We start from the raw sequence: 23,542 nt of genomic DNA on the forward strand, positions 1-23,542 counted from the left end.
GGTTGGCCGGAAAGTAGAAATGACCATAACTTTCACACTGGTAGCAATTATTCGTTTTATACGATGGAAAAACTGTTCTATTTATTTTGTATTTTATGCTTCGGGCGTTGACTTCTAAGGCCCTAACTATTCGATCAGGTGGAGCAACGCCCTGGAGTGAAGCCTAGGTTGCCCGGTACGTAGAAATGACCATAACTTTCACACTGGCTGCTATTGTTCGTTTTATACGATGGAAAAACTGTTATATTTATATTGTATTTTATCCTTCTGGCGTTGACTTCTTAGGCCCTAACTATTCGATCTGGTGGAACAACGCCCTAGAGTGAAGCCTAGGTAGCCTGCAACGTAGAAATGACCATCACTTTCAAACGGGTTGCCATTATTCCTGTTATAGGATGGAAAGACTGTTGCATTTTTATGGTATTTTATACTTCTGGCGTTTACTTCTTAGGCCGTAACTATTCGATCTGGTGGAACAACGCCGTAGAGTGAAGCCTAGGTTGCCTGGATCGTAGAAATGACCATTACTTTCACACTGTTTGCAATTATTCCTTTTATACGATGGAAAAGCTGTTGTATTTATATCGTATTTTATGCTCCTGGCGTTGACTTCTAAGGACCTAACTATTCGATCTGGTGGAACAACGCCCTAGAGTGAGGCCTAGGTAGCCCGGAACGTAGAAATGACCATCACTTCCATACTGGTAGCAATCATTCGTTTTATACGATGGAAAGACAGTTGTGTTTATATTGAATTTTATGCTTCTGGCGTTGACTTCTAAGGCCGTAGCTATTAGATGTGGTGGAGCATCGCCCTAGAGTGACGCCTAGGGTGCTCGGAACGTAGAAATGACCATTACTTTCACACTGTTTGCAATTATTCATTTTATACGATGGAAAAGCTGTTCTATTTATTTTGTATTTTATGCTTCGGGCGTTGACTTCTAAGCCCCTAACTATTCGATCTGGTGGTGCAACGCACTAGAGTGAAGCCTAGGTTGCCTGGAACGGAGAAATAACCATAACTTTCACACTGGTTGCTATTATTCGTTTTATACGATGGAAAACCTGTTATATTTATATTGTATTTTAAACTTCTGGCGTTGACTTCTTAAGCCCTAACTATTCTATCTGGTGGAACAACGCCCTAGAGTGAAGCCTAGGTTGCCCGGAACGTAGAAATGATCATCACTTTCACACTGGTTGCAATTATTCCTGTTATACGATGGAAAAACTCTTGTATATTTATTGTATTTTATGCTCCGCGCGTTGACTTCTATGGCCCTACCTAATCGATCTGTTGGAGCAACACCCTACAGTTAAGCCTAGGTCGCCCGGAACGTAGAAATAAACATAACTTTCACACTGGCAGCAATTATTCGCTTTTTACAATGGAAAAACTGTTCTATTTATTTTGTATTTTATGCTTCGGCCGTGGACTTCTAAGGCCCTAACTACTCGATCTGGTGGAGCAACGCCCTAGAGTGAAGCATAGGTTGCCCGGAACGTAGAAATGACCTTTACTTTCACACTGGTTGCAATTATTCCTGTTATACGATGGCAAAGCTGTTGTATTTATATTGTATTTAATGCTTCTGTCGTTGACTTCTAAGGCCGTAGCAATTAGTTGTGGTGGAGCAACGCCCTAGAGTGACGCCTAGGTTGCCGGAAGTTAGAAATGACCATTACTTTCACAATGTTTGCAATTATTCATTTTATACGATGGGAAAACTGTTGTACTTATATTGTATTTTATTCTTCTGCCGTTGAATTCTATGTCACTAGCTATTCGATCTGGTGGAGCTACGCCCTAGAATGAAACCTAGGTTACCCGGAACGTAGAAATGACCAGTACTTTCACACTGTTTGCAGTTATTCCTGTTATTCGATGGAAAAACTGTTGCATCTTTATTGTATTTTATGCTTCTGGCGTTGACTTGTAAGGCCGTAGCTATTAGATGTGGTGGAGCAACGCCGTAGAGTGACGCCCATGTTGCCCGGAACGTAGAAACGTCCATTACTTTCACAGTGGTTGCTATTATTCGTTTTATACGATGGAAAAACTGTTATATTTATATTGTATTTTATGCTTCTGGCGCTGACTTCTTAGGCCCTAACTATTCGACCTGGTGGAGCAACGCCGTAGAGTGAAGCCTAGGTTGCCCGGAACATAGAAATGACCATCACTTTCAAACTGGTTGCGATTAATCCTTTTATACGATGGAAAAACTGTTATATTTATTGTGTATCTTATTCTTCTGGCGTTGACTTCTTAGGCCCTAACAATTCGATCTGGTGGAACAACGCCCTAGAGTGATGCCTAGGTTGCCCGGAACGTAGAAATGACCATCACTTTCAAACTGGTTGCAATTAATCCTTTTATACGATGGAAAATCTGTTGTATTTTTATTGCATTTTATGCTTCCGGCGTTGACTTCTAAGGCCCTAACTATTCAATCTGTTGGAGCAACGACCTAGGGTGAAGCCTAGGTTGCCCGGAAAGTAGAAATGACCACAATTTTCATACTGGTGCAATTACACGTTTTATATGATGGAAAAACTGTTGTACTTATTTTGTATTTTATGCTTCGGCCGTTGACTTCTAAGGCACTAACTATTCGATCTGGTGGAACAACGCCCTACGGTGAAGCCTAGGTTGCCCGGAACGTAGAAATGACCATAACTTTTACACTGGTAGCAATTATTCGTTTTATACAATGGAAAAACTGTTCTGTTTATTTTGTATTTTAAGCTTCGGGCGTTGACTTCTAAGGCCCTAACTGTTTGATCTGGCGGAGCAACGCCCTAGAGTGAAGCCTAGGTTGCCCGGAACGTAGAAATGACCATAACTTTCACACGGGATGCTATTATTCGTTCTATACGATGGAAAAACTGTTATATTTATTATGTATCTTATGCTTCTGGCGTTGACTTCATAGGCCCTAACAAATCGATCTGGTGGAACAACGCCCTAGAGTGAAGCCTAGGTTGCCTGGAACGTACAAATGACCATCACTTTCACACGGGTTGCAATTATTCCTGTTATAGGGTGGAAAGACTGTTGTATTTTTAATGTATTTTATGCTTCAGGCGTTGACTTCTGAGGCCGTAGCTATTCGATGTGGTGGAAGAACGCCATAGAGTGAAGCCTAGGTTGCCCGGAACGTAAAAATGACCATCACTTTCAAACTGGTTGCAATTAATCCTTTTATACGACGGAAAAGCTGTTGTATTTTTATTGCATTTTATGCTTCCGACGTAGACTTCTAAGGCCCTAACTATTCAATCTGTTGGAGCAACGCCCTAGGGTGAAGCCTAGGTTGCCCGGAAAGTAGAAATGACCACAATTTTCATACTGGTGCAATTACACGTTTTATATGATGGAAAAACTGTTGTACTTATTTTGTATTTTATGCTTCGGCCGTTGACTTCTAAGGCACTAACTATTCGATCTGGTGGAACAACGCCCTACGGTGAAGCCTAGGTTGCCCGGAACGTAGAAATGACCATAACTTTTACACTGGTAGCAATTATTCGTTTTATACAATGGAAAAACTGTTCTGTTTATTTTGTATTTTAAGCTTCGGGCGTTGACTTCTAAGGCCCTAACTGTTTGATCTGGCGGAGCAACGCCCTAGAGTGAAGCCTAGGTTGCCCGGAACCTAGAAATGACCATAACTTTCACACTGGATGCTATTATTCGTTCTATACGATGGAAAAACTGTTATATTTATTATGTATCTTATGCTTCTGGCGTTCACTTCATAGGCCCTAACAAATCGATCTGGTGGAACAACGCCCTAGAGTGAAGCCTAGGTTGCCCGGAACGTAAAAATGTCCATAAGTTTCATACTGGTTGCAATTATTTGTTTTATACGATGGAAAAACTGTTGTATTTATATTGTATTTTATGCTTCTGGCGTTGACTTCTTAGGCCCTAACAATTCGATCAGGTGGAGCAATGCCTCAGAGTTACGCCTAGGATGCCCGAAACGCCGAGATGATCATTACTTTCACGCTTGTTGTAATTATTCCTGTTATACGATGAAAAGGCTGTTGTATTTGTATTGTATTTTACGCTTCAGGCGTAGGCTTCTAAGGCTGTAGCTATTCGATATGGTGGAGCACCGCCCTAGAGTGAAGCCTAGGATGCTCGGAACGTAGAGATGACCATTACTTTCGCAATGTTTGCAATTATTCGTTTTATACGATGGAAAAACTGTTGTATTTATATTGTATTTTATGCTTCTGGCGTTGACTTCTAATGCACTAACTATTCAATCTGTTGGAGCAACGCCCTAGGGTGAAGCCTAGGTTGCCCGGAAAGTAGAAATGACGTTAACTTTCATACTGGTTGCAATTACTCGTTTTATACGATTGAAAAACTGTTATATTTATATTGTATTTTATGCATCTGGCGTTGCCTTCTTAGGCCCTAGCTGTTCGATCTGGTGGAGCAACGCCTTAGAGTGGAGCCTAGGTTACCCGGAACGTAGAAATGACAAGTACTTTCACACTGTTTGCAGTTATTCCTGTTATACGATGGAAAAACTGTTGCATTTTTATTGAATTTTATGCTTCTGGCGTTGACTTCTAAGGCCCTCAATATTCTATGTGGTGGATCAACGCCCTAGAGTGAAGCCTATGTTGCCCGGAACGTAGAAATGACCATCACTTTCAAACTGGTTGCAATTAATCCTTTTATACGATGGAAAATCTGTTGTATTTTTATTGCATTTTATGCTTCCGGCGTTGACTCCTAAGGCCCTAACTATTCAATCTGTTGGAGTAACGCCCTAGGGTGAAGCTTAGGTTGTCCGGAACGTAGAAATGACGTTATCTTTCATACTGGTTGCAATTATTCGTTTTATACGATGGAAAAACTGTTGTATATATATTGTATTTTATGCTTCTGGCGTTGACTTCTAAGGCCCTAACTCTTCGATCTGGTGGAACAACGTCGTAGAGTGAAGCCTAGGTTGCCCGGAACGTAGAAACGCCCATAACTTTCGCACTGGTTGCTATTATTCGTTTTATGCGATGGAAAAGCTGTTGTATTTATACCGTATTTTATGCTTCTGGCGTTGACTTCTTATGCCCTAACTATTCCATCTGGTGGAACAACGCCCTAGGGTGAAGCCTAGGTTGCCCGGAACGTAGAAATGACCATCACTTTCAAACTGGTTGAAATTAATCCTTTTATACGATGGAAAAACTGTTATATTTATATTGTATTTTATGCTTCTGGCGTTGACTTCTAAGGCCCTAACTATTCGATCTGGTGGAGCAACGCCCTAGAGTGAAGCCCAGGTTGCCCGGAACGTAGAAATGACCATCACTTTCAAACTGGTTGCAATTAATCCTTTTATACGACGGAAAAACTGTTGTATTTTTATTGCATTTTATGCTTCCGACGTAGACTTCTAAGGCCCTAACTATTCAATCTGTTGGAGCAACGCCCTAGGGTGAAGCCTAGGTTGCCCGGAAAGTAGAAATGACCACAATTTTCATACTGGTGCAATTACACGTTTTATATGATGGAAAAACTGTTGTACTTATTTTGTATTTTATGCTTCGGCCGTTGACTTCTAAGGCACTAACTATTCGATCTGGTGGAACAACGCCCTACGGTGAAGCCTAGGTTGCCCGGAACGTAGAAATGACCATAACTTTTACACTGGTAGCAATTATTCGTTTTATACAATGGAAAAACTGTTCTGTTTATTTTGTATTTTAAGCTTCGGGCGTTGACTTCTAAGGCCCTAACTGTTTGATCTGGCGGAGCAACGCCCTAGAGTGAAGCCTAGGTTGCCCGGAACCTAGAAATGACCATAACTTTCACACTGGATGCTATTATTCGTTCTATACGATGGAAAAACTGTTATATTTATTATGTATCTTATGCTTCTGGCGTTCACTTCATAGGCCCTAACAAATCGATCTGGTGGAACAACGCCCTAGAGTGAAGCCTAGGTTGCCCGGAACGTAAAAATGCCCATAAGTTTCATACTGGTTGCAATTATTTGTTTTATACGATGGAAAAACTGTTGTATTTATATTGTATTTTATGCTTCTGGCGTTGACTTCTTAGGCCCTAACAATTCGATCAGGTGGAGCAATGCCTCAGAGTTACGCCTAGGATGCCCGAAACGCCGAGATGATCATTACTTTCACGCTTGTTGAAATTATTCCTGTTATACGATGAAAAGGCTGTTGTATTTGTATTGTATTTTACGCTTCAGGCGTAGGCTTCTAAGGCTGTAGCTATTCGATATGGTGGAGCACCGCCCTAGAGTGAAGCCTAGGATGCTCGGAACGTAGAGATGACCATTACTTTCGCAATGTTTGCAATTATTCGTTTTATACGATGGAAAAACTGTTGTATTTATATTGTATTTTATGCTTCTGGCGTTGACTTCTAATGCACTAACTATTCAATCTGTTGGAGCAACGCCCTACGGTGAAGCCTAGGTTGCCCGGAACGTAGAAATGACCATAACTTTTACACTGGTAGCAATTATTCGTTTTATACAATGGAAAAACTGTTCTGTTTATTTTGTATTTTAAGCTTCGGGCGTTGACTTCTAAGGCCCTAACTGTTTGATCTGGCGGAGCAACGCCCTAGAGTGAAGCCTAGGTTGCCCGGAACCTAGAAATGACCATAACTTTCACACTGGATGCTATTATTCGTTCTATACGATGGAAAAACTGTTATATTTATTATGTATCTTATGCTTCTGGCGTTCACTTCATAGGCCCTAACAAATCGATCTGGTGGAACAACGCCCTAGAGTGAAGCCTAGGTTGCCCGGAACGTAAAAATGTCCATAAGTTTCATACTGGTTGCAATTATTTGTTTTATACGATGGAAAAACTGTTGTATTTATATTGTATTTTATGCTTCTGGCGTTGACTTCTTAGGCCCTAACAATTCGATCAGGTGGAGCAATGCCTCAGAGTTACGCCTAGGATGCCCGAAACGCCGAGATGATCATTACTTTCACGCTTGTTGAAATTATTCCTGTTATACGATGAAAAGGCTGTTGTATTTGTATTGTATTTTACGCTTCAGGCGTAGGCTTCTAAGGCTGTAGCTATTCGATATGGTGGAGCACCGCCCTAGAGTGAAGCCTAGGATGCTCGGAACGTAGAGATGACCATTACTTTCGCAATGTTTGCAATTATTCGTTTTATACGATGGAAAAACTGTTGTATTTATATTGTATTTTATGCTTCTGGCGTTGACTTCTAATGCACTAACTATTCAATCTGTTGGAGCAACGCCCTAGGGTGAAGCCTAGGTTGCCCGGAAAGTAGAAATGACGTTAACTTTCATACTGGTTGCAATTACTCGTTTTATACGATTGAAAAACTGTTATATTTATATTGTATTTTATGCATCTGGCGTTGCCTTCTTAGGCCCTAGCTGTTCGATCTGGTGGAGCAACGCCTTAGAGTGGAGCCTAGGTTACCCGGAACGTAGAAATGACAAGTACTTTCACACTGTTTGCAGTTATTCCTGTTATACGATGGAAAAACTGTTGCATTTTTATTGAATTTTATGCTTCTGGCGTTGACTTCTAAGGCCCTCAATATTCTATGTGGTGGATCAACGCCCTAGAGTGAAGCCTATGTTGCCCGGAACGTAGAAATGACCATCACTTTCAAACTGGTTGCAATTAATCCTTTTATACGATGGAAAATCTGTTGTATTTTTATTGCATTTTATGCTTCCGGCGTTGACTCCTAAGGCCCTAACTATTCAATCTGTTGGAGTAACGCCCTAGGGTGAAGCTTAGGTTGTCCGGAACGTAGAAATGACGTTATCTTTCATACTGGTTGCAATTATTCGTTTTATACGATGGAAAAACTGTTGTATATATATTGTATTTTATGCTTCTGGCGTTGACTTCTAAGGCCCTAACTATTCGATCTGGTGGAACAACGTCGTAGAGTGAAGCCTAGGTTGCCCGGAACGTAGAAACGCCCATAACTTTCGCACTGGTTGCTATTATTCGTTTTATGCGATGGAAAAGCTGTTGTATTTATACCGTATTTTATGCTTCTGGCGTTGACTTCTTATGCCCTAACTATTCCATCTGGTGGAACAACGCCCTAGGGTGAAGCCTAGGTTGCCCGGAACGTAGAAATGACCATCACTTTCAAACTGGTTGAAATTAATCCTTTTATACGATGGAAAAACTGTTATATTTATATTGTATTTTATGCTTCTGGCGTTGACTTCTAAGGCCCTAACTATTCGATCTGGTGGAGCAACGCCCTAGAGTGAAGCCCAGGTTGCCCGGAACGTAGAAATGACCATCACTTTCAAACTGGTTGCAATTAATCCTTTTATACGACGGAAAAACTGTTGTATTTATATTGTATTTTATGCTTCTGGCGTTGACTTCTAAGGCCCTAGTTATTCGATCTGGTGGAGCAACGCCCTAGAGTGATGCCTAGGTTGCCCGGAACGTAGAAATGATCATCACTTTCAAACTGGTTGCAATTAATCCTTTTATACGATGGAAAATCTGTTGTATTTTTATTGCATTTTATGCTTCCGGCGTTGACTTCTAAGGCCCTAACTATTCAATCTGTTGGAGTAACGCCCTAGGGTGAAGCCTAGGTTGTCCGGAACCTAGAAATGACGTTATCTTTCATACTGGTTGCAATTATTCGTTTTATACGATGGAAAAACTGTTGTATTTATATTGTATTTTATGCTTCTGGCGTTGACTTCATAGGCCCTAACTATTCCATCTGGTGGAACAACGCCCTAGGGAGAAGCGTAGGTTGCCCGGAAAGTAGAAATGACCATAACTTTCACACTGGTAGCAATTATTCGTTTTATACGATGGAAAAACTGTTCTATTTATTTTGTATTTTATGCTTCGGGCGTTGACTTCTAAGGCCCTAACTATTCGATCAGGTGGAGCAACGCCCTGGAGTGAAGCCTAGGTTGCCCGGTACGTAGAAATGACCATAACTTTCACACTGGCTGCTATTGTTCGTTTTATACGATGGAAGAACTGTTATATTTATATTGTAATTTATGCTTCTGGCGTTGACTTCTTAGGCCCTAACTATTCGATCTGGTGGAACAACGCCCTAGAGTGAAGCCTAGGTAGCCTGCAACGTAGAAATGACCATCACTTTCAAACGGGTTGCCATTATTCCTGTTATAGGATGGAAAGACTGTTGCATTTTTATGGTATTTTATACTTCTGGCGTTGACTTCTTAGGCCGTAACTATTCGATCTGGTGGAACAACGCCGTAGAGTGAAGCCTAGGTTGCCTGGATCGTAGAAATGACAATTACTTTCACACTGTTTGCAATTATTCCTTTTATACGATGGAAAAGCTGTTGTATTTATATCGTATTTTATGCTCCTGGCGTTGACTTCTAAGGACCTAACTATTCTATCTGGTGGAACAACGCCCTAGAGTGAGGCCTAGGTAGCCCGGAACGTAGAAATGACCATCACTTCCATACTGGTAGCAATTATTCGTTTTATACGATGGAAAGACAGTTGTGTTTATATTGAATTTTATGCTTCTGGCGTTGACTTCTAAGGCCGTAGCTATTAGATGTGGTGGAGCATCGCCCTAGAGTGACGCCTAGGGTGCTCTGAACGTAGAAATGACCATTACTTTCACACTGTTTGCAATTATTCATTTTATACGATGGAAAAGCTGTTCTATTTATTTTGTATTTTATGCTTCGGGCGTTGACTTCTAAGCCCTTAACTATTCGATCTGGTGGTGCAACGCACTAGAGTGAAGCCTAGGTTGCCTGGAACGGAGAAATAACCATAACTTTCACAATGTTTGCAATTATTCATTTTATACGATGGGAAAGCTGTTGTACTTATATTGTATTTTATTCTTCTGCCGTTGAATTCTATGTCACTAGCTATTCGATCCGGTGGAGCTACGCCCTAGAATGAAACCTAGGTTACCCGGAACGTAGAAATGACCAGTACTTTCACACTGTTTGCAGTTATTCCTGTTATTCGATGGAAAAACTGTTGCATCTTTATTGTATTTTATGCTTCTGGCGTTGACTTGTAAGGCCGTAGCTATTAGATGTGGTGGAGCAACGCCGTAGAGTGACGCCCATGTTGCCCGGAACGTAGAAATGTCCATTACTTTCACAGTGGTTGCTATTATTCGTTTTATACGATGGAAAAACTGTTATATTTATATTGTATTTTATGCTTCTGGCGCTGACTTCTTAGGCCCTAACTATTCGATCTGGTGGAGCAACGCCGTAGAGTGAAGCCTAGGTTGCCCGGAACGTAGAAATGACCATCACTTTCAAACTGGTTGCGATTAATCCTTTTATACGATGGAAAAACTGTTATATTTATTGTGTATCTTATGCTTCTGGCGTTGACTTCTTAGGCCCTAACAATTCGATCTGGTGGAACAACGCCCTAGAGTGAAGCCTAGGTTGCCTGGAACGTACTAATGACCATCACTTTCACACGGGTTGCAATTACTCGTTTTATACGATTGAAAAACTGTTGTATTTATATTGTATTTTATGCTTCTGGCGTTGACTTCTTATGCCCAAACTATTCCATCTGGTGGAGCAACGCCATATGGTGAAGCCTAGGTTGCCCGGAACGTAGAAATGACCATAACTTTCACACCGGTAGCAATTATTCGTTGTATACGATGGAAAAACTGTTCAATTTATTTTGTATTTTTTGCTTCGGGCGTTGACTTCTAAGGCCCTAAATATTCAACCTGTTGAAGCAACGCACTAGGGTGAAGCCTAGGTTGCCCGGAAAGTAGAAATGACCATCACTTTCACACGGGTTGCAATTATTCCTGTTATAGGATGGAAAGACTGTTGTATTTTTAATGTATTTTATGCTTCAGGCGTTGACTTCTGAGGCCGTAGCTATTCGATGTGGTGGAAGAACGCCATAGAGTGAAGCCTAGGTTGCCCGGAACGTAAAAATGTCCATAAGTTTCATACTGGTTGCAATTATTTGTTTTATACGATGGAAAAACTGTTGTATTTATATTGTATTTTATGCTACTGGCGTTGACTTCTAATGCACTAACTATTCAATCTGTTGGAGCAACGCCCTAGGGTGAAGCCTAGGTTGCCCGGAAAGTAGAAATGACGTTAACTTTCATACTGGTTGCAATTACTCGTTTTATACGATTGAAAAACTGTTATATTTATATTGTATTTTATGCATCTGGCGTTGCCTTCTTAGGCCCTAGCTGTTCGATCTGGTGGAGCAACGCCCTAGAGTGGAGCCTAGGTTACCCGGAACGTAGAAATGACCAGTACTTTCACACTGTTTGCAGTTATTCCTGTTATACGATGGAAAAACTGTTGCATTTTTATTGAATTTTATGCTTCTGGCGTTGACTTCTAAGGCCCTCAATATTCTATGTGGTGGATCAACGCCCTAGAGTGAAGCCTATGTTGCCCGGAACGTAGAAATGACCATCACTTTCAAACTGGTTGCAATTAATCCTTTTATACGATGGAAAATCTGTTGTATTTTTATTGCATTTTATGCTTCCGGCGTTGACTTCTAAGGCCCTAACTATTCGATCTGGTGGAGCAACGCCCTAGAGTGAAGCCCAGGTTGCCCGGAACGTAGAAATGACCATCACTTTCAAACTGGTTGCAATTAATCCTTTTATACGACGGAAAAACTGTTGTATTTATATTGTATTTTATGCTTCTGGCGTTGACTTCTAAGGCCCTAGTTATTCGATCTGGTGGAGCAACGCCCTAGAGTGATGCCTAGGTTGCCCGGAACGTAGAAATGACCATCACTTTCAAACTGGTTGCAATTAATCCTTTTATACGATGGAAAATCTGTTGTATTTTTATTGCATTTTATGCTTCCGGCGTTGACTTCTAAGGTCCTAACTATTCAATCTGTTGGAGTAACGCCCTAGGGTGAAGCCTAGGTTGTCCGGAACGTAGAAATGACGTTATCTTTCATACTGGTTGCAATTATTCGTTTTATACGATGGAAAAACTGTTGTATTTATATTGTATTTTATGCTTCTGGCGTTGACTTCTTAGGCCCTAACTATTCCATCTGGTGGAACAACGCCCTAGGGAGAACCGTAGGTTGCCCGGAAAGTAGAAATGACCATAACTTTCACACTGGTAGCAATTATTCGTTTTATACGATGGAAAAACTGTTCTATTTATTTTGTATTTTATGCTTCTGGCGTTGACTTCTAAGGCCCTAACTATTCGATCAGGTGGAGCAACGCCCTAGAGTGAAGCCTAGGTAGCCTGCAACGTAGAAATGACCATCACTTTCAAACGGGTTGCCATTATCCCTGTTATAGGATGGAAAGACTGTTGCATTTTTACGGTATTTTATACTTCTGGCGTTGACTTCTTAGGCCGTAACTATTCGATCTGGTGGAACAACGCCGTAGAGTGAAGCCTAGGTTGCCTGGATCGTAGAAATGACAATTACTTTCACACTGTTTGCAATTATTCCTTTTATACGATGGAAAAGCTGTTGTATTTATATCGTATTTTATGCTCCTGGCGTTGACTTCTAAGGACCTAACTATTCTATCTGGTGGAACAACGCCCTAGAGTGAGGCCTAGGTAGCCCGGAACGTAGAAATGACCATCACTTCCATACTGGTAGCAATTATTCGTTTTATACGATGGAAAGACAGTTGTGTTTATATTGAATTTTATGCTTCTGGCGTTGACTTCTAAGGCCGTAGCTATTAGATGTGGTGGAGCATCGCCCTAGAGTGACGCCTAGGGTGCTCGGAACGTAGAAATGACCATTACTTTCACACTGTTTGCAATTATTCATTTTATACGATGGAAAAGCTGTTCTATTTATTTTGTATTTTATGCTTCGGGCGTTGACTTCTAAGCCCCTAACTATTCGATCTGGTGGTGCAACGCACTAGAGTGAAGCCTAGGTTGCCTGGAACGGAGAAATAACCATAACTTTCACACTGGTTGCTATTATTCGTTTTATACGATGGAGAACCTGTTATATTTATATTGTATTTTAAGCTTCTGGCGTTGACTTCTTAAGCCCTAACTATTCTATCTGGTGGAACAACGCCCTAGAGTGAAGCCTAGGTTGCCCGGAACGTAGAAATGATCATCACTTTCACACTGGTTGCAATTATTCCTGTTATACGATGGAAAAACTCTTGTATATTTATTGTATTTTATGCTCCGCGCGTTGACTTCTATGGCCCTACCTAATCGATCTGTTGTAGCAACACCCTACAGTTAAGCCTAGGTCGCCCGGAACGTAGAAATAAACATAACTTTCACACTGGCAGCAATTATTCGCTTTTTACAATGGAAAAACTGTTCTATTTATTTTGTATTTTATGCTTCGGCCGTGGACTTCTAAGGCCCTAACTACTCGATCTGGTGGAGCAACGCCCTAGAGTGAAGCATAGGTTGCCCGGAACGTAGAAATGACCTTTACTTTCACACTGGTTGCAATTATTCCTGTTATACGATGGCAAAGCTGTTGTATTTATATTGTATTTTATGCTTCTGTCGTTGACTTCTAAGGCCGTAGCAATTAGTTCTGGTGGAGCAACGCCCTAGAGTGACGCCTAGGTTGCCGGAACTTAGAAATGACCATTACTTTCACAATGTTTGCAATTATTCATTTTATACGATGGGAAAGCTGTTGTACTTATATTGTATTTTATTCTTCTGCCGTTGAATTCTATGTCACTAGCTATTCGATCTGGTGGAGCTACGCCCTAGAATGAAACCTAGGTTACCCGGAACGTAGAAATGACCAGTACTTTCACACTGTTTGCAGTTATTCCTGTTATTCGATGGAAAAACTGTTGCATCGTTATTGTATTTTATGCTTCTGGCGTTGACTTGTAAGGCCGTAGCTATTAGATGTGGTGGAGCAACGCCGTAGAGTGACGCCCATGTTGCCCGGAACGTAGAAATGACCATCACTTTCAAACTGGTTGCGATTAATCCTTTTATACGATGGAAAAACTGTTATATTTATTGTGTATCTTATGCTTCTGGCGTTGACTTCTTAGGCCCTAACAATTCGATCTGGTGGAACAACGCCCTAGAGTGAAGCCTAGGTTGCCTGGAACGTACTAATGACCATCACTTTCACACGGGTTGCAATTACTCGTTTTATACGATTGAAAAACTGTTGTATTTATATTGTATTTTATGCTTCTGGCGTTGACTTCTTATGCCCTAACTATTCCATCTGGTGGAGCAACGCCATATGGTGAAGCCTAGGTTGCCCGGAACGTAGAAATGACCATAACTTTCACACCGGTAGCAATTATTCGTTGTATACGATGGAAAAACTGTTCAATTTATTTTGTATTTTATGCTTCGGGCGTTGACTTCTAAGGCCCTAAATATTCAATCTGTTGAAGCAACGCACTAGGGTGAAGCCTAGGTTGCCCGGAAAGTAGAAATGACCATAACTTTCATACTGGTTGCAATTATTCCTGTTATATGATGGAAAAACTGTTGTATTTTTATTGCATTTTATGCTACGGGCATTGACTTCTAAGGTCCTAACTATTCAATCTGTTGGAGCAACGCCCTAGGGTGAAGCCTACGTTTCGCGGAAAGTAGAAATGACAATAACTTTCACACTGGGTGCAATTATTCGCTTAATACGATGGAAAGACTGTTATATTTATATTGTATTTAATGCTTCTGGCGTTGACTTCTTAGCCCCTAACTATTCCATCTGGTGGAACAACGCAATAGAGTGAAGCCTAGGTTGCCCAGAACGTAGAATTGGCCATCACTTTCAAACTGGTTGCAATTATTCCTGTTATATGATGGAAACACTGTTGTATTTTTATTACATTTTATGCTTCGGGCGTTGACTTCTAAGGCCCTAACTATTCAATCTGTTGGTGCCACGCCATAGGGTTGAAGCCTAGGTTGCTCGGAAAGTAGAAATGACCATAAGTTTCATACTGGTTGCAATTATTCGTTTTATACGATGGAAAAACTGTTGTATTTATAATGTATTTTAAGCTTCTGGCGTCGACTTCTAAGGCACTAACTATACGATCTGGTGGAGCAACGCAATAGAGTGAAGCCTAGGTTGCCCGGAAGGTAGAATTGGCCATCACTTTCAAACTGGTTGCAATTATTCCTGTTATATGATGGAGACACTGTTGTATTTTTATTGCATTTTATGCTTCGGGTGTTGACTTCTAAGGCCCTAACTATTCAATCTGATGGTGCAACGCCATAGGGTTGAAGCCTAGGTTGCTCGGAAAGTAGAAATGACCATAAGTTTCATACTGGTTGCAATTATTCGTTTTATACGATGGAAAAACTGTTGTATTTTTATTGTATTTTATGCTTCTGGCGTTGACTTCTAAGGCACTAACTATTCGATCTGGAGGAGCAACGCAATAGAGTGAAGCCTAGGTTGCCCGGAACGTAGAAATGACCATAACTTTCACACTGGTAGCAATTATTCGTTTTATACGATGGAAAAACTGTTTTATTTATTTTGTATTTTCTGCTTCGGGCATTGACTTTTAAGGCCCTAACTATTCAATCTGTTGGAGCAGCGCCCTAGAGTGAATCCTAGGTTGCCCGGAACGTAGAAATGACCATTACATTCACACTGTTTGCTATTATTCCTGTTATACGATGGTAAAACTGTTGTATTTTTATTGTATTCTATGCTTCTGGCGTTTAATTCTAAGACGCTAGCTATTTGATCTGGTGGAGCAACGGCCTAGAGTGAAGCCTAGGTTGCCCGGAACGTAGAAATGACCATTACTTTCACACTATTTGCTATTATTCATTTTGTACGATGGAAAAGCTGTTGTATTTATATTGTATTTTATGCCTCTGGCGTTGACTTCTAAGGCCGTAGCTATTAGATGTGGTGGAGCAACGCCCTAGAGTGACGCCTAGGTTGCCCGGAACGTAGAAATGACCATTACTTTCACAATGTTTGCAACTACTCATTTTATACGATGGAATAACTGTTGTACTTATGTTGTGTTTTATCGTTCTGGCGTTGAATTCTAAGTCCCTAGCTACTCGATCTGGTAGAGCAACGCCCTAGAGTGAAGCCTAGGTTATCCGGAACGTAGAAATGACCAGTACATTCACACTGTTTGCAAATATACATTATATATGGTGGAAAATCTGTTGTATTTATGTTGTATTTTATACTTCTGGCGTTGACTTCATTGGCCCTAACTGTTCGATATAGTGGAACAACGCCCTAGAGTGAAGCCTAGGTTGCCCGGAACGAAGAAATGACCATCACTTTCAAACTGGTTGCAATTATTCCGGTTATATGATGAAAAACTGTTGTATTTTTATTGCATTTTATGCTTCGGGCATTGACTTCTAAGGTCCTAACTATTCAATCTGTTGGAGCAACGACTAAGGGTGAAGCCTAGGTTGCCCGGAAAGTAGAAATGACCACAACTTTCACACTGGTTGCAATTATTCGTTTTATACGATTGAAAAGCTGTTGCAACTTTATTGTATTTTATTCTTCTGGCGTTGACTTCTAAGGCCGGAGCTATTCGATATGTTGGAGCACCGCCCTAGAGTGAAGCCTAGGTTGCTCGGATCGTAGAAATTACCACTACTTTCACACTGTTTGCAATTATTCATTTAATACGATGGAAATGCTGTTGTATTTATACCGTATTTTATGCTTCTGGCGTTGACTTCTAAGGACCTAAGTATTCGATCTGGTGGAGCAACGCCCTAGAGTGAAGCCTAGGTTGCTCGGAATGTAGAAATGACCATAACTTTCACACTGGTTGTAATTATTCATTTTATACGATGGAAAAACTGTTGTACTTATTTTGTATTTTATTCTTATGGCGTTGAATTCTAAGTCCCTAACTATTCGATCTGGTGGAGCAATGCCTCAGAGATAAGTCTAGGATGCCCGAAACGCCGAAATGATCATTACTATCACGCTTGTTGCAATTATTCCTGTTATACGATGAAAAGACTGTTGTATTTTTATTGTATTTTATGCTTCATTCGTAGACTTCTAAGGCCGGAGCTATTCGATATGTTGGAGCACCGCCCTAGAGTGAAGCCTAGGTTGCTCGGAACGTAGAAATTACCACTACTTTCACACTGTTTGCAATTATTCATTTAATACGATGGAAATGCTGTTGTATTTATACCGTATTTTATGCTTCTGGCGTTGACTTCTAAGGACCTAAGTATTCGATCTGGTGGAGCAACGCCCTAGAGTGAAGCCTAGGTTGCTCGGAATGTAGAAATGACCATAACTTTCACACTGGTTGTAATTATTCATTTTATACGATGGAAAAACTGTTGTACTTATTTTGTATTTTATTCTTATGGCGTTGAATTCTAAGTCCCTAGCTCTTCGATCTAGTGGAGCAACACCCTAGAGTGAAACCTAGGTTACCCGTAACGGAGAAATGACCAGTACTTTCATACTGTTTGCAGTTATTCCTGTTATACGATGGAAAAACTTTTGCATCTTTATTGTATTTTATGCTTCTGGCGTTGACTTCTAAGGCCCTAACTATTCGGTTTGGTGTAGCAACGCCCTAGAGTGGAACCTAGGTTGCCCGGTACGTAGAAATGACCATTACGTTCACACTGTTTGCAAATATACATTATATATGCTGGAAAATCTGTTGCATTCATGTTGTATTTTATGCTTCTGGCGTTGACTTCTTAGGCCCTAACTATTCGATCTTATGGAGCACCGCCCTAGAGTGAAGCCTAGGTTGCCCGAAACGTAGAAATGACCATAACTTCCACACTGGTTGCAATTATTCGCTTTATACGATGGAAAAGGTGTTGTATTTATATCGTATTTTATGCTTCTGGCGTTGACTTCTTAGGCCCTAACTGTTCCATCTGGTGGAACAACGCCCTAGGGTAAAGCCCAGGTTGCGCGGAACGTAGAAATGACCATAACTTTCACACTGGTAGCAATTATTCGTTTTATACCATGGAAAAACTGTTTTATTTCTTTTGTATTTTATGCTTCGGGCATTGACTTTTAAGGCCCTAACTATTCAATCTGTTGGAGCAACGCCCTGGAGTGAATCCTAGGTTGCCCGGAACGTAGAAATGACCATTACATTCACACTGTTTGCTATTATTCCTCTTATACGATGGAAAAACTGTTGTATTTTTATTGTATTCTATGCTTCTGGCGTTTAATTCTAAGTCGCTAGCTATTTGATCTGGTGGAGCAACGACCTAGAGTGAAGCCTAGGTTGCCCGGAACGTAGAAATGACCATTACTTTCACACTGGTTGCTTTATTCATTTTGTACGATGGAAAAGCTGTTGTATTTATATTGTATTTTATGCCTCTGGCGTTGACTTCTAAGGCCGTAGCTATTAGATGTGGTGGAGCAACGCCCTAGAGTGACGCCTAGGTTGCCCGGAACGTAGAAATGACCATTACTTTCACACTGGTTGCAATTATTCCTGTTATACGATGGAAAAACTGTTGTATTTTAATTGTATTTTATGCTTTTAGCGATGAATTATAAGTCCCTAGCTATTTGATCTGGTGGAGCAACGCCCTAGAGTGACGCTTAGGTTGCTCGGAACGTAGAAATGACCATTACTTTCACACTGGTTGCAATTATTCGTTTTATACGATGGAAAAGCTGTTATATTTATATTGTATTTTATGCTTCTGGGGTTGACTTCTTAGGCCCTAACTATTCGATCTGGTGGAGCAATGCCTCAGAGATAATTCTAGGATGCAAGAAACGCCGAAATGATCATTACTATCACGCTTGTTGCAATTATTCCTGTTATACGATGAAAAGACTGTTGTATTTTTATTGTATTTTATGCTTCAGTCGTAGACTTCTAAGGCCGTAGCTATTCGATATGTTGGAGCACCGCCCTAGAGTGAAGCCTAGGTTGCTCGGAACGTCGAAATTACCACTACTTTCACACTGTTTGCAATTATTCATTTAATACGATGGAAATGCTGTTGTATTTATATCGTATTTTATGCGTCTGGCGTTGACTTCTAAGGACCTAAGTATTCGATCTGGCGGAGCAACGCCCTAGAGTGAAGCCTAGGTTGCCCGGAACGTAGAAATGACCATAACTTTCACACTGGATGCTATTATTCGTTCTATACGATGGAAAAACTGTTATATTTATTATGTATCTTATGCTTCTGGCGTTGACTTCTTAGGCCCTAACAAATCGATCTGGTGGAACAACGCCCTAGACTGAAGCCTAGGTTGCCTGGAACGTACAAATGACCATCACTTTCACACGGGTTGCAATTATTCCTGTTATAGGATGGAAAGACTGTTGTATTTTTAATGTATTTTATGCTTCAGGCGTTGACTTCTGAGGCCGTAGCTATTCGATGTGGTGGAAGAACGCCATAGAGTGAAGCCTAGGTTGCCCGGAACGTAAAAATGACCATAAGTTTCATACTGGATGCAATTATTTGTTTTATACGATGGAAAAACTGTTGTATTTATATTGTATTTTATGCTTCTGGCGTTGACTTCTTAGGCCCTAACAATTCGATCAGGTGGAGCAATGCCTCAGAGTTACGCCTAGGATGCCCGAAACGCCGAGATGATCATTACTTTCACGCTTGTTGAAATTATTCCTGTTATACGATGAAAAGGCTGTTGTATTTGTATTGTATTTTACGCTTCAGGCGTAGGCTTCTAAGGCCGTAGCTATTCGATATGGTGGAGCACTGCGCTAGAGTGAAGCCTAGGATGCTCGGAACGTAGAGATGACCATTACTTTCGCAATGTTTGCAATTATTCGTTTTATACGATGGAAAAACTGTTGCATTTATATTGTATTTTATGCTTCTGGCGTTGACTTCTAATGCACTAACTATTCGATCTGGTGGAACAACGCCCTAGGGTGAAGCCTAGGTTGCCCGGAACGTAGAAATGACCATAACTTTTACACTGGTAGCAATTATTCGTTTTATACAATGGAAAAACTGTTCTGTTTATTTTGTATTTTATGCTTCGGGCGTTGACTTCTAAGGCCCTAACTATTCAATCTGTTGGAGCAACGCCCTAGGGTGAAGCCTAGGTTGCCCGGAAAGTAGAAATGACGTTAACTTTCATACTGGTTGCAATTACTCGTTTTATACGATTGAAAAACTGTTATATTTATATTGTATTTTATGCATCTGGCGTTGCCTTCTTAGGCCCTAGCTGTTCGATCTGGTGGAGCAACGCCATAGAGTGAAATCTAGGTTGCCCGGAACGTAGAAATGACCAGTACTTTCACACTGTTTGCTATTATTCATTTTGTACGATGGAAAAGCTGTTGTATTTATATTGTATTTTATGCCTCTGGCGTTGACTTCTAAGGCCGTAGCTATTAGATGGGGTGGTGCAACGCCCTAGAGTGACGCCTAGGTTGCCCGGAACGTAGAAATGACCATTACTTTCACAATGTTTGCAACTACTCATTTTATACGATGGAATAACTGTTGTACTTATGTTGTGTTTTATCGTTCTGGCGTTGAATTCTAAGTCCCTAGCTACTCGATCTGGTAGAGCAACGCCCTAGAGTGAAGCCTAGGTTATCCGGAACGTAGAAATGACCAGTACATTCACACTGTTTGCAAATATACATTATATATGGTGGAAAATCTGTTGTAATTATGTTGTATTTTATGCTTCTGGCGTTGACTTCATTGGCCCTAACTGTTCGATATAGTGGAACAACGCCCTAGAGTGAAGCCTAGGTTGCCCGGAACGAAGAAATGACCATCACTTTCAAACTGGTTGCAATTATTCCGGTTATATGATGAAAAACTGTTGTATTTTTATTGCATTTTATGCTTCGGGCATTGACTTCTAAGGTCCTAACTATTCAATCTGTTGGAGCAACGACTAAGCGTGAAGCCTAGGTTGCCCGGAAAGTAGAAATGACCACAACTTTCACACTGGTTGCAATTATTCGTTTTATACGATTGAAAAGCTGTTGCAACTTTATTGTATTTTATTCTTCTGGCGTTGACTTCTAAGGCCGTAGCTATTAGATGTGGTGGAGCAACGCCCTAGAGTCATGCCTAGGTTGCCCGGAACGTAGAAATGACCATTACTTTCACAATGTTTGCAATTATTCATTTTATGCGATGGAAAAACTGTTGTATTCATATTGTATTTTATGCTTCTGGCGTTGACTTCTAAGGTACTAACTATTCGATCTGGTGGAGCAACGCGCTAGAGTGAAGCCTAGGTTGGCCGGAATGTAGAAATGTCCATAACTTTCACACTGGTTGCAATTATTCCTGTTATACGATGGAAAAGCTGTTGTATTTTAATTGTATTTTATGCTTTTAGCGATGAATTATAAGTCCCTAGCTATACGATCTGGTGGAGCAACGCGCTAGAGTGACGCCTAGGTTGCTCGGAACGTAGAAATGACCATTACTTTCACACTGGTTGCAATTATTCCTGTTATACGATGGAAAAACTGTTGTATTTTAATTGTATTTTATGCTTTTAGCGATGAATTATAAGTCCCTAGCTATTCGGTTTGGTGGAGCGACGCCCTAGAGTGACGCCTAGGTTGCTCGGAACGCAGAAAGGACCATTACTTTCACACTGGTTGCAATTATTCCTGTTATACGATGGAAAAACTGTTGTATTTTTATTGCATTTTATGCTTCGGGCATTGACTTTTAAGTCCCTAACTATTCAATCTGATGGAGCAACGCCCTAGGGTGAAGCCTAGGTTGCCCGGAGCGTAGAAATGAGCATACCTATCACACTTGTTGCAATTATTCGTTTTATACGATGGAAAAGCTGCTTTATTTATATCGTATTTTATGCTTCAGGGGTTGACTTCTTAGGTCCTAACTATTCCATCTGGTGGATCAACGCCCTAGGGTGAAGCCTAGGTTGCCCGGAAAGTAGAAATGACCATAACTTTCACACTGGTAGCAATTATTCGTTTTATACAATGGAAAAACTGTTCTATTTATTTTGCATTTTATGCTTCGGGCATTGTCTTCTAAGGCCCTAACTATTCAACCTGTTGGAGCAACGTCCTAGGGTGAAGCCTAGGTTGCCCGGAAAGTAGAAATGACCATAACTTTCACACTGGTAGCAATTATTCGTTTTATACAATGGAAAAACTGTTCTATTTATTTTGCATTTTATGCTTCGGGCATTGTCTTCTAAGGCCCTAACTATTCAACCTGTTGGAGCAACGTCCTAGGGTGAAGCCTAGGTTGCCCGGAAAGTAGAAATGACCATAACTTTCATCCTGGTTGCAATTATTCGTTTATATGATGGAAAAACTGTTGTATTTATATTGTACTTTATGCTTCTGGCTTTGATTTCTAAGACCCTAGCTGTTCGATCTGGTAGAGCAACGCCCTAGAGTGAAACCTAGGTTATCCGGAACGTAGAAATGTCCAGTACATTCACACTGGTTGCAGTTATTCCTGTTAAACGATGGAAAAACTGTTGCATCATTATTGTATTTTATGCTTCTGGTGTTGACTTTTGAGGCCCTAACTATTCGATCTGGTGGAGCAACGCCCTAGATAGAAGCCTAGGTTGGCCGGAATGTAGAAATGTCCATAACCTTCACACTGGTTGCAATTATTCCTGTTATACGATGGAAAAACTGTTGTATTTTAATTGTATTTTATGCTTTCAGCGATGAATTATAAGTCCCTAGCTATTCGATCTGGTGGAGCAACGCAATAGAGTGACGCCTAGGTTGCTCGGAACGTAGAAATGACCATTACATTCACACTGGTTGCAATTATTCGTTTTATACGATGGAAAAGCTGTTATATTTATATTGTATTTTATGCTTCTGGCGTTGACTTCTTAGGCCCTAACTATTCGATCTGGTGGAGCAATGCCTCAGAGATAAGTCTAGGATGCCCGAAACGCCGAAATGATCATTACTATCACGCTTGTTGCAATTATTCCTGTTATACGATGAAAAGACTGTTGTATTTTTATTGTATTTTATGCTTCAGTCGTAGACTTCTAAGGCCGGAGCTATTCGATATGTTGGAGCACCGCCCTAGAGTGAAGCCTAGGTTGCTCGGAACGTAGAAATTACCACTACTTTCACACTGTTTGCAATTATTCATTTAATATGATGGAAATGCTGTTGTATTTATACCGTATTTTATGCTTCTGGCGTTGACTTCTAAGGACCTAAGTATTCGATCTGGTGGAGCAACGCCCTAGAGTGAAGCCTAGGTTGCTCGGAATGTAGAAATGACCATAACTTTCACACTGGTTGTAATTATTCATTTTATACGATGGAAAAACTGTTGTACTTATTTTGTATTTTATTCTTATGGCGTTGAATTCTAAGTCCCTAACTATTCGATCTGGTGGAGCAATGCCTCAGAGATAAGTCTAGGATGCCCGAAACGCCGAAATGATCATTACTATCACGCTTGTTGCAATTATTCCTGTTATACGATGAAAAGACTGTTGTATTTTTATTGTATTTTATGCTTCAGTCGTAGACTTCTAAGGCCGGAGCTATTCGATATGTTGGA

The sequence above is a fragment of the Calliopsis andreniformis genome, unplaced genomic scaffold (assembly GCF_051401765.1).
Source record: "Calliopsis andreniformis isolate RMS-2024a unplaced genomic scaffold, iyCalAndr_principal scaffold0007, whole genome shotgun sequence".
NCBI lineage: Eukaryota > Metazoa > Arthropoda > Insecta > Hymenoptera > Andrenidae > Calliopsis > Calliopsis andreniformis.